Raw genomic sequence first — 12,156 nt, forward strand, 5'->3', positions numbered from 1 at the left:
GCTCACTGACTGGTTGCTAGACTTTACTGCACAACCTTTTTGCTCGCTGATTGGTTGCTAAAGGTTACTGCACATTATTACCACTCACTGATTGGCTGACAGCTTCCCAACCCACCCGCTGGAAGAAGACAATGGCTCCACAGGACAGATTCCCCCATCAACACTGACTGTGTTCACTTGAAGGAAGAGAAGAAAGATCCCTGGTGTCACACATCCATGGAGCCCTATGGTAATATGAGAGAGAAAATCTTAGCCTGGGCTCCTGCCAGGCCACGCCCCAAATGTGTATCACTCTGCCCCCAGAGCTTAGTCACCCCAATGACTAAGCTCCGTAAGGGTGGAGGAAAACAGGTTGGGGGCGTGGCCTGGTGGGAGACCAGGCTGAGGTTGTCTCTCTCATACACCATAGGACTCCGTGGATGTGTGGCACCGGGGATCTTTCCTCTATTCCCTCCAGTGGCTACAGGAGCTGAGACAAGCTCCATCTTTAGCTGGCACTTTTGCAGTGGTTGTAGCATAACCCACACTATTCCCCATAGTGATCGGGCCTAAATGGCACACGTAACAAACTGTGGGTCACAACACTGACTGTGTTGATGAGGAAATCAAGCAAATTTCTTTCCTGCAACCACGGTTTCAGGAAAGAAAATCGCTCTGTCTATGGCTGACCTAAGGCTCTCAAAACAGTACATCTGCTTGCCCCACAAACTGTGATCACCTCCAAGGCCGGCTGCACTCCCTTACCGAATCTCGCCAAATCACTATGAGCCTTGCAGAAGGCTCTGCCTCAGGGATCAGTACTCCAGTAGGAGCCATTTGATCACTGCTGAGGGTGGAGGTGGGAGGATCTGTCCCTGGCATGTTCTGCAGCGGGCCCCTTTCCTGCCATCTGGGGACCCCACAGTGGTGGAATACCAGGGCCAGATCACAAGTACAACCTTTGTGACCCTGGGTGTTCTGCCACTGGTACCACAGCTATAAGGTGGCTGGTTAGGTAGTTCTTAATGGCTCATTCCCTGGTGGTTGTAGCAAGTAGTGGCTGCAAAGTCCTCCTACCAGATCTAGAGACACAGCAGCAGTGGCCCCTTCAATCAGGTGTCGCAGGTTACCCGTGACTAAGGATGAGCCAAACACCCCCCTGTTTGGTTCGCACCAGAACCTGCGAACAGACCTAAACTTCGTGCAAACTTTAGAACCCTATTAAAGTCTATGGGACTCGAACATTCAAAATCTAAAGTGCTAATTTTAAAGGCTAATATGCAAGTTACTGTCCTAAAAAGTGTTTGGGGACCTGGGTCCTGCCCCAGGGGACATGGATCAATGCAAAAAAAAGTTTTAAAAAAGGCCGTTTTTTCAGGAGCAGTGATTTTAATAATGATTAAAGTGAAACAATAAAAGTGGAATATTCCTTTAAATTTCGTACCTGAGGGGTGTCTATAGTATTCCTGTGAAGGGGCGCATGTTTCCCCTGCTTAGAACTGTCCCTGCACAAAGTGTCATTTCGCAAGGAAAAAAAGTATTTTAACCACTTAACAACCGGCCCATAGCCGAATGACGGCTACAGGGTGGTTGTTTAACTCTGGGAGGCCGTCATATGACGTCCTCCCAGAATTGCGCGCACTCGAGAGCATCCGTGACCACTGGGTCCACAGGACCCGGCGCATCACGGATCGCGGTCGTTTACCACGTGATCGCTCCGTCAAATGACGGAGTGATCACTTGTAAACAAACTGGCGTCATGTTATGACGCCGGTTCCTCCCTCCCCCTCTCTGTACCGATCGGTACAGCGGAGGGGGAAGAGATCGGTGTCAGCAGCGCTGTGGGCTGCATCTGCAGTGCCCACATCGCTGCTCACCGAAAATTTAACCCCTCAATTCCCTGCCATTACTCTGCAATACTCTGCAATACCCTGCAATACTCTGCAATATTCTGCAATACCCTGCAATACCCTGCAACACTCTGCAATACCCTGCAACACTCTGCAATGCTCTGCAACACCCGCCAATACCCTACAACACTCTGCAATACCCTGCAACACTCTGCAATGCTCTGCAACACCCACCAATACCCTGCAACACTCTGCAATGCTCTGCAACACCCGCCAATACCCTGTAACACTCTGCAATGCTCTGCAACACCCGCCAATACCCTGTAACACTCTGCAATGCTCTGCAACACCCGCCAATACCCTGCAATGCTCTGCAACGCAATACAGTGCAACGCCATACTCTGAGATACCCAGCCATACTCTGAGATACCCAGCCATACCCAGCCATAGTCGGTGATACCCTGCAATACCCAGCCATAGACACCCCCCCCCCTCCCGCCGCCCTCCGGTGCTTCTACCGAATTGCCAATACGATCAAAGCCAGAATCTTTTTTTTTTTTTTTCAGGCTTCCCAGCTTAGAGGTGAGATGCGGGGTCTTATTGACCCCATATCTCACTGTAAAGAGGACCTGTTTGTTTGTTGATCAAAAAATGTATTTTTGGGGGAAAAAATGTCAAACTAAAATAAATAAAGTAAAATGAACAATAACATTTTTTTTTTTTAAAGCGCCCCTGTCCCCATGTGCTCGCATGCAGAAGCGAACGCATACGTAAGTCCCGCCCACATATGAAAACAGTGTTCAAACCACACATGTGAGGTATCGCTGCTAACGTTAGAGCGAGAGCAATAATTCTAGCCCTAGACCTCCTCTGTAACTCAAAACATATAACCAGTAAAAAAAAATTAAATCGTCGCCTATGGGGTATGGGGTATTCCACGAGCATGTGCAATTTTGAAGAGTGACATGTTAGGTATCTATTTACTCAGCGTAACTTCATCTTTTACATTATGCAAAAATTGGGCTAACTTTACTGTGTTTTTTTTTTTAAGCACAAATCTGTTTTTTTTCCGAAAAAAAGCATTCGAAAAATTGCTGCGCAAATACCGTGCGAGATAAAAAGTTGCAACGACCACCATTGTATTCTCCAGGGTGTTTGCTAAAAAAACATATATAATGTTTTGGGATTCTATGTAATTTTCTAGCAAATAAATGATGATTTTTATATGTAGGAGAGAAATGTCAGAATTGTCCTGGGTGCTCCAGAACGCCTGATGGCGCTCCCTGCATGTTGGGCCTCTGTATGTGGCCACACTGTGTAAAAGTCTCACACATGTGGTATCGCCGTACTCGGGACTAATAGCAGAATGTGTTTTGGGGTGTAATTTGTGGTATGCATATGCTGTGTGTGAGAAATAAACTGATAATATGACAATTTTGTGAAAAAAAAAAAGTAAAAAAAATCTTGATTTTGCAAAGAATTGTGGGAAAAAATGACAACTTCAAAAAACTCACCATGCCTCTTACTAAATACCTTGGAATGTCTTCTTTCCAAAAAGGGGTAATTTGGGGGGTATTTGTACTTTTCTGGCATGTTAGGGTCTCAAGAATTGAAATAGGCCGTCAGTACTTCAGGTGTGATCAATTTTCAGATATTGGCACCATAGCTTGTGGACTCTATAACTTTCACAAAGACCAAATAATATCCACCAATTTGTACTTATTTTTACCAAAGATATGTAGTGGTATAAATTTTGGCCAAAATTTATGAAGAAAAAATTACTATTCTGCTAAATTTTATAACAGAAACAAAGAAAAATTCATTTTTTTACAGAATTTTCTGTATTTTTTCTTTTATAGCACAAAAAAAAAAAAAACGAGCGGTGATTAAATACCACCAAAAGAAAGCTCTATTTGTGTGAAAAAAAGGACAAGAATTTCAGGTCCAGTGTTGCATGACTGAGTAATTGTCATTCAAAATGTGAGAGCACCGAAAGCTGAAAATTGGTCTGGTTATTAAGGGTGTTTAAGTGCCCAGTGGTCAAGTGGTTAAAATCACTTTGAATTGTCGGTTCCCTTAATACAGAGAACACTCAATGAGTGTTCTCTGTATTACGGGAGCCGACAATTCATTCATTGAAAAAAAAAAAAGCATGGTTCCCCTAAATTCAACTACCAGGCCCTTCAGGTCTGGTACGGATATTAAGGGAAACCCCACATCAAATTTTTTAAAAAATTGACGTGGGGGTCCCCCTAAATATCCATACCAGACCCTTCAGGTCTGATATGGATATTAAAGGGAACCCCACATCAAATAAAAAAAAATTGACATGGGGTCCCCTTAAAAATCCATACCAGACCCTTTATCTGAGCACGCAACCTGGCAGGCCTCAGCAAATATTTAGGGGGAACCCCACATCAATTTTTTTTTTAATTTGACACGGGGTTCCCCTTAATATCCATACCAGACCTGAAGGGCCTGGTAATTGAATTTGGGGGACCCCCACGCTTTTTTTTTATCAATGAATGAATTGTCGGCTCCGTAATACAGAGAACACTCATTGAGTGTTCTCTGTATTACGGGAGCCAACAATTCAAAGTGATTTTAAAAGACTTTTTTTCCTTGTGAAATGACACATTGTGCAGGAACAGTTCTAAGCACGGAAAACATGCATCCCTTCACAGGCATACTATAGACACCCCCCAGGTACAATATTTAAAGGAATATTACACTTTTATTGTTTCACTTTATTCATTATTAAAATCACTGTTCCTGAAAAAACGCGCATTTAAAAAAAAAAATTTGCATTGATCCATGTACCCTGGGGCAGGACCCAGGTCCTCAAACACTTTTTAGGACAGTAACTTGCATATTAGCCTTTAAAATGAGCACTTTAGATTTCTCCCGTAGACTTGTACAGGGTGTTCCGGCTTTTCGAATTTGCTGCAAACAGCCCAAATTGTTCACTGTTCGCTGAACAGGCGAACAGGCAATGTTCGAGTCGAACATGAGTTCGACTCAAACTCGAAGCTCATCCCTACCCGTGACTACTACAGTAGTGAGCAATAAGGCTTGGCAACATAGCCCTTTCGCTTTTGCAGTCTTCCCCACATAGTACTTGCTTGGTGGTTTTTCAGCAGCTCAGTGTCTCTCTGGGGGGAATTGTACCACATGTTCCTCTCACTAACTCCCCTAGAACACTGCACTGTCCTGGTGAATTTTTGCCCCAGGCAAATGTTGCTCCCTCCTCCTTTAAAAGCAGGGTATAGGTCAGGCACCATAGACTTCAGTGAACAGTTCATTCCTTGGGACTACATATACCATCATGCCACTACTCGAGTCTCTTCTGATTGGCTGCTTGTTCTGCTGAGCCAGAGGGAGAGGAAAGAGCAAGCAGTGATTAGACAGAACTGGCTGCTGATGGGGGGAGGGGGGGCAAACGGTTTGTGAGTACACAGACAACCCGCAGTTGTGCCTCTCCTCTGTCATAGCACAACTGACCTGAGACCTGTAGTGGCCCATGCAGCAGTGAGAGGGGAGATTGCACAGCAACACTGATGACAGGGAGGCCACACGTGCCACTGTAGCTAGGAGCGCCCCAAGATATTAAGTCTATGGTGGGCTCAAGGGGCAACTGCTTTGGGCCCCACATAAATGACTGAGCCCAGTACAGTTGTGCCTTTTGCCCCACCTTAACCAGTTGCCGACCGCCGCACGCCGATGTACGTCGGTACAATGGCACGGGCAGGCATAAGGACATACATGTACGTCCCTTGCCTCCCGCGGGTCGGGGGCCCGATCGGGCCCCCGCCCGGTGCCTGCGGCGGTCGGTATTCGTTCGGGAGCGATCCCGGACGAGGGGACGGCCATTCATTCATGGCCACCCCCTCGCGATCGCTCCCGACGAATAGAAATCCCCGGTGACATCACTTCCTCTCCTGTAATGTAAACACAGGAGAGGAAGTGATGTATTCTCTCCTCCGTGTCGGTATTTTTCGTTCCGACACGGAGGAGAGCGGATCAGTAAGTTGCACCAACACTCTACACACACAGTAGAACATGCCAGGCACACTCACACCCCCCCTTTACCCCCCGATCACCCCCCCAATTACCCCTGCCCCCCAGTCACAGTGACACCAATGTCATTTTTTTTTTTTTTTTTTGCATTGGTGTCATTTGTGACTGTAATAACTGTTAGGGCAGTTAGAGTTAGCCCCCTTTAGTTCTAATGTACCCCCCTAACCCCCCCAATAAAGGTTTAACCCCGTGATCACCCCCCGTCGCCAGTGTCACTAAGGCTGGGTTCACATTGCAGCGGTTTATGAGAACGAATGTGATTCGCACCGCACTGCAGTGCAAATCACATCCGATCTCTGTGCGATTCGAGTTCAGCCATTCGCCGCACCCGCCGCACCCGCCACACCCGCCGCACCCTCCGCAAATTCGCACGGGACCCTTTTTTTGGCCCGCAGCAGAATCGGATCGCATGGGTGTTCACACCATGCGATCCGAGTTTGCAGATCGCACTGCGATATGCGAACTGATCTGGGGGTGTCAGTAACATTTCACTGACACTCCCAGCAGTTCGCATAGGGCAGTGTGAACTGCCGCCGGGAGGCATGCGATGCGGGAACCCGCCGCGGATTCGCGGCGTTTCCGCATCGCTCCAGTGTGAACCCAGCCTAATAAGCGATCATTTTTCTGATCGCCGTATTAGTGTCACAGGTGACGCTTGTTAGGCAGGTAGGTATTTAGGTTCGCCGCAGCTTTTTATAGCGCCAGGGACCCCCATATACTACCGCATAAAGCCCCCTGATTGCCCCCTAGTTAACCCTTTCACCAGTGATCACCATATAACTGTTACAGGTGACGCTGGTTGGTTAGTTATTTTTTTATAGTTTCAGGGCACCCGCCATTTATTACCTAATAAAGGTTTAACCCCCTGATCACCCGGCGGGTGTCATTTGTGACTAATAACTGTTAGGGCAGTTAGGGTTAGCCCCCTTTAGTTCTAAGGTACCCCCCTAACCCCCCCAATAAAGGTTTAACCCCGTGATCACCCCCCGTCGCCAGTGTCACTAAGGCTGGGTTCACATTGCAGCGGTTTATGAGAACGGATGTGATTCGCACCGCACTGCAGTGCAAATCACATCCGATCTCTGTGCGATTCGAGTTCAGCCATTCGCCGCACCCGCCGCAAATTCGCACGGGACCCTTTTTTTGGCCCGCAGCAGAATCGGATCGCATGGGTGTTCACACCATGCGATCCGAGTTTGCAGATCGCACTGCGATATGCGAACTGATCTGGGGGTGTCAGTAACATTTCACTGACACTCCCAGCAGTTCGCATAGGGCAGTGTGAACTGCCGCCGGGAGGCATGCGATGCGGGAACCCGCCGCGCATTCGTGGCGTTCCCGCATCGCTCCAGTGTGAACCCAGCCTAATAAGCGATCGTTTTTCTGATCGCTGTATTAGTGTCACAGGTGACGCTAGTTAGGCAGGTAGGTATTTAGGTTCGCTGCAGCTTTTTATAGCGCCAGGGACCCCCATATACTACCGCATAAAGCCCCCTAATTGCCCCCTAGTTAACCCTTTCACCAGTGATCACCATATAACTGTTACAGGTGACGCTGGTTGGTTAGTTGTTTTTTTATAGTTTCAGGGCACCCGCCATTTATTACCTAGTCTCACTAGTGTACCCCTAAATTTAGGGGTGTCTACTTTCCAAAATGGGGTCATTTGGGGGGGGTTTGTGCCATCTTGGCATTTTATGGCCTTCAAAACTGTAACGCCCTTAGAAAGCCTGAAGGCGGTGCTTGGTTTTCGGGGCCCCGTACGCGGCTAGGCTCCCAAAAAGTCCCACATATGTGGTATCCCCATACTCAGGAGAAGCAGCAGAATTTATTTTGGGGTGTCATTTCACATATGCCCATGGCATGCGTGAGCAATATATCATTTAGTGACAACTTTGTGAAAAAAAAAAAAAAAAAAAAAAAGTTTGTAATTTTCCCGCAACTTGTGGCAAAATATAAAATATTCCATGGACTCAACATGCCTCTCAGCAAATAGCTTGGGGTGTCTACTTTCTAAAATGGGGTCATTTGTGGGGGTTTTGTGCCATCTTGGCATTTTATGGCCTTCAAAACTGTAATAGGTAGTGAGAAGTGAACTCAAAAATTTACGCCCTTAGAAAGCCTGAAGGCGGTGCTTGGTTTTTGGGGCCCCGTACGCGGCTAGGCTCCCAAAAAGTCCCACATATGTGGTATCCCCGTACTCAGGAGAAGCAGCAGAATTTATTTTGGGGTGTCATTTCACATATGCCCATGGCATGCATGAGCAATATATCATTTAGTGACAACTTTGTTAAAAAAAAAAAAAAAAAAAAAAAGTTTGTAATTTTCCCGCAACTTGTGGCAAAATATAAAATATTCCATGAACTCAACATGCCTCTCAGCAAATAGCTTGGGGTGTCTACTTTCTAAAATGGGGTCATTTGTGGGGGTTTTGTGCCATCTTGGCATTTTATGGCCTTCAAAACTGTAATAGGTAGTGAGAAGTGAACTCAAAAATTTACGCCCTTAGAAAGCCTGAAGGCGGTGCTTGGTTTTCGGGGCCCCGTACGCGGCTAGGCTCCCAAAAAGTCCCACATATGTGGTATCCCCATACTCAGGAGAAGCAGCAGAATTTATTTTGGGGTGTCATTTCACATACGCCCATAGCATGTGTGAGCAATATATCATTTAGTGACAACTTTGTGTAAAAAAAAAAAAAAAATTTTTTTTTTTGTCATTATTCAATCGCTTGAGGCAAAAAAATAAAATATTCAATGGGCTCAACATGCCTCTTATCAATTTCCTTAGGGGGTCTACTTTCCAAAATGGGGTCATTTGGGGGGGTTTTGTACTGCCCTGCCATTTTAGCACCTCAAGAAATGAGATAGGCAGTCGTAAACTAAAAGCTGCGTAAATTCCAGAAAACGTACCTTAGTTTGTAGATGTGACAACTTTTGCGCAAACCAATAAATATACAATTATTGACTTTTTTTTTACCAAAGACATGTGGCTGAATACATTTTGGCCTAAATGTATGACTAAAATTGAGTTTATTGGATTTTTCTAATAACAAAAAGTAGAAAATATCATTTTTTTTCAAAATTTGCGGTCTTTTTACGTTTATATCGCAAAAAATAAAAATCGCAGAGGCAATCAAATACCATCAAAAGAAAGCTCTATTTGTGGGAAGAAAAGGACGCAAATTTTGTTTGGGTACAACATTGCATGACCGCGCAATTACCAGTTAAAGCAGCGCAGTGCCAAAGTGTAAAAAGACCTCTGGTCATTTACCAGCAAAATGGTCCGGTCTGAAAGTGGTTAAAAAGGATCCTGGTAACAGTGACAAGGTAGCTTCTATACCTGGATGAGTGAGGCCTGGAACGAAAAAGACAGAAAGAAAAAGTAGTGCAGGGACGGGCATGACGGTGTGTTTAGGGGGGGAAATGCATGGGTTAATATGAAGAGATAAGAGGGGAGGGGACAGTGAGTAAAGTCCAGGGGGGAGTGGTACTATATAAGAAGGAGGCGGGACTGGGCTGGGGAACAGAAAGTTGTGGAGAAAGAAAGGAGGAGGCAGTTTTATCCTCACTGCTCCTCCATTTTGGCTGTCTCAGCTTATTTTACACTGTTGCGCGCAGGGGACCAGAGGGCGGCACAGAGGTGCCCACATGCAGGCAGCGGCCTATGCTGTCAGCGCGTATTTGTTGGGGCTTCCCCCCAGGATTGTGTCATCATAGGAGCCCTCTGGGGGAAGAATCCGCTCCCCCAGCAAAAAACGGATTCATCTGACCGCCGCAGCGGGGGTCCAGGCAGACACACCACCGCCGGCCGAGCTCGGTGGGTGGAGCGATGGGCCGTCATGGCGCCGATTCCCCGTCCGTACATCGTGGGACTGAGGGGCACTCGCCCCCCCCTGCCTCAGTTGCTACTAGGGGGGAGGCGAGGTGGGGACAAAGAAGCCACCGCAGGCACAGCTGTCGAGCCGGTAAGGGACGAGGACGGCAGTTCCGTGAGTGGGCGGGGCCTATCCGGGCAGCAGGGAGCAAGCACAAAAAAATGTCGGAGGTGAGCTGGTAACAGTGTGGCCAGGAGACACAACACAGACTGGCCTGCATGGAACCGCGGCAATGGGCGGAGGTTCAGAGGCGAGCCAGGCCCTAGAGCAGTGAAAGCTGCGATACGGGACTCCGCAAAAAAGGGGTAGTGTCGGAAGAAGAGGAGCCGTGGGGACACGAGCCAGTGAGAGAAGCACGCACCGCGGCTGTGGGAGATGCTCCCTGTCAGCCCGGTAAGTCCACCAATGTTTATAATGTTTTATTGTAAGCGGTATGTGGGATTTATTGGGGGGTTGAAAAGGGGGTGCAAGGATGGTAAGGGTTGCTCCGCTGGGAACAGCGGTGGAGGATGCTGGCCCACAAGTGGTGGGCAGTGCGCCTGCCAGTTCAGGGTCATGGGCACACCGGTGGGGTGGTCAAGCAGCAATAAGGCGGGAGAAGAAGTACTAGTTGGATATGGTAAGGATTGCGGACGTAAAAGAAATGTGAGATGTACGGGTGCTTTTAGGGTCCGCTGGGGAGCACATTGGACACAGGGGGTCCGGGATATGAGTGGCAAGGGTGAGTAGGTGGAGATCTTCTAGGTATGGCCTAATAAAAAAAAATAAAAAATAAAAAAAGATTTTACATTTAAAGGGAATAGGGTCAAGCAGGAAGATTCCAAGAAAGGACTTAGAAGAAGAGGTACAGATTGATTTTTCGGGAATTTGTTAAGCGGGCTGCAAGCATTCGCCATTACGGCGAATGTCATTGGCGTGAAGAACCCCAACCAGTGTTTGCCGTTGTTCGGTTATATGGAGGCCATGGGTGAGGAGCACAGGTTATAAAGGGGGATCTGCTTGGCTATGGTGTGACAAGCAGTTGTATAGCGCAGGGCGGTACGACCATCTCTTCACTGGGATCAAAAAGGTATTGGCCTATAGATGCGGTTATGTAGTAGGTGGGGGACCCCGAATCTGTTTCTTTGAGAGGGAGGGGTTACACGATCCTCAGGAATGATGTCCGGAAAAAAAGGGGTGTGTTGGCAGTACAACAAGAGCTCCCGTAAGTTTGGGGGTCTTGATGTTTTTTTAAGTACAAGTATTTAGGGGGTGGGGGGACCCCTTCCATTGTCTCGTGGCTTCAAGGAAGGACAATGAACGAGCAAGCCTAGTCACAAAAGGGATGACTTTGGAAGGGGGGTGGAAAGAGGTTGCAGCCTTTTTCCTATTGAGATAATAGGATAGGGAAACAGCAGGGCTGTTTGCCTCCAGGTTTGTTAATGGTGTATCCAGTGTGGGTGGTGTCTGAGAAGGAACCGAACAAGTTTCGCCTCATTCACCACTTATCTTTCCAAAAAGGGGGTTCTGTCATAACCCCGATGCGGTGTACTGTGTCCTATACCTCAGATACACAGCTTTATGGTGGGTTAGGCGTGATGGATAAGAGGGAGCCTATGGCATAATTGGACATAGAATCCGTGTTCCGCTTGCTTACAGTCATTCGGAGAGCTTCGGCTTCTGGATAGATGCTGGCAAGAGGAGTTTTTATTTGGATCGGTGCTGGCCCTTGGGTTGCTCAATTTAGTGGGCCATGGTTAGATGTTTAGTTCTTTGCTGGAATGGGGGGGTTAGAGACGTGTCGGTCAGTGATTCAATCATACATGAATGGGACGTTTGGTGTGTAGGGCGCCTTCCTCCGGTGTGTGTGCGATTATATTTTTTACATTGCAGCACATTGCGGATAGGTTCGTAGTGCCATTAGCAGCCAAAACAGGGGGCCAGACGAGAGATATTATATTATTTGGTTTTTGGGGCATTGTGAATGTTTCAGGTAGTGTCATCTGCTGGCAACCAGGTTTTTATTCGATGAGTGGGGTTTTTGGCCGACAGCTGCCGTCTGCTACAGTGGGGGTTTCAGACCCTTACTCATTTAAACAGTTTAATGGGGAACATAGGGAGGGTTAGAAGATTTGATACAAGTTTTTAGCTGCATATAACGGACAATCGGTTTGGATGCCGGCCCGGTGAGTAAGTTTGATAGAGAACACGGTGGGGTCAACGTGTTTGTGGTTTTCTTTCTTTTAGGGGCAAGGGGTACAGAACCTTGGCTCCAAGTTTTGTTGGGTGGAAGTGGGGTGTTCATTCATGAACTGGGGCTATTGAAATTTTCTAGTGGTTCTGGCTATGGAGCTGTGGTAAAGGTCATGCAGGAACCCGACACGGAGCTGAATTGTGATT

General features: G+C 47.3%; 1 protein-coding gene across 1 annotated transcript in view; it reads right to left on the reverse strand.

The window, feature by feature from the left end:
• Positions 1–12,156, reverse strand: part of YJEFN3 (YjeF N-terminal domain containing 3) — a 358,972-nt gene that overhangs the window by 84,309 nt on the left and 262,507 nt on the right. The window lies entirely within an intron of this gene.

The sequence above is a fragment of the Lithobates pipiens genome, unplaced genomic scaffold (genome assembly GCF_037356315.1).
Source record: "Lithobates pipiens isolate NorthernLeopardFrog02 unplaced genomic scaffold, aLitPip1_a1.2 Scaffold_13, whole genome shotgun sequence".
NCBI classification, from domain to species: Eukaryota; Metazoa; Chordata; class Amphibia; order Anura; family Ranidae; genus Lithobates; species Lithobates pipiens.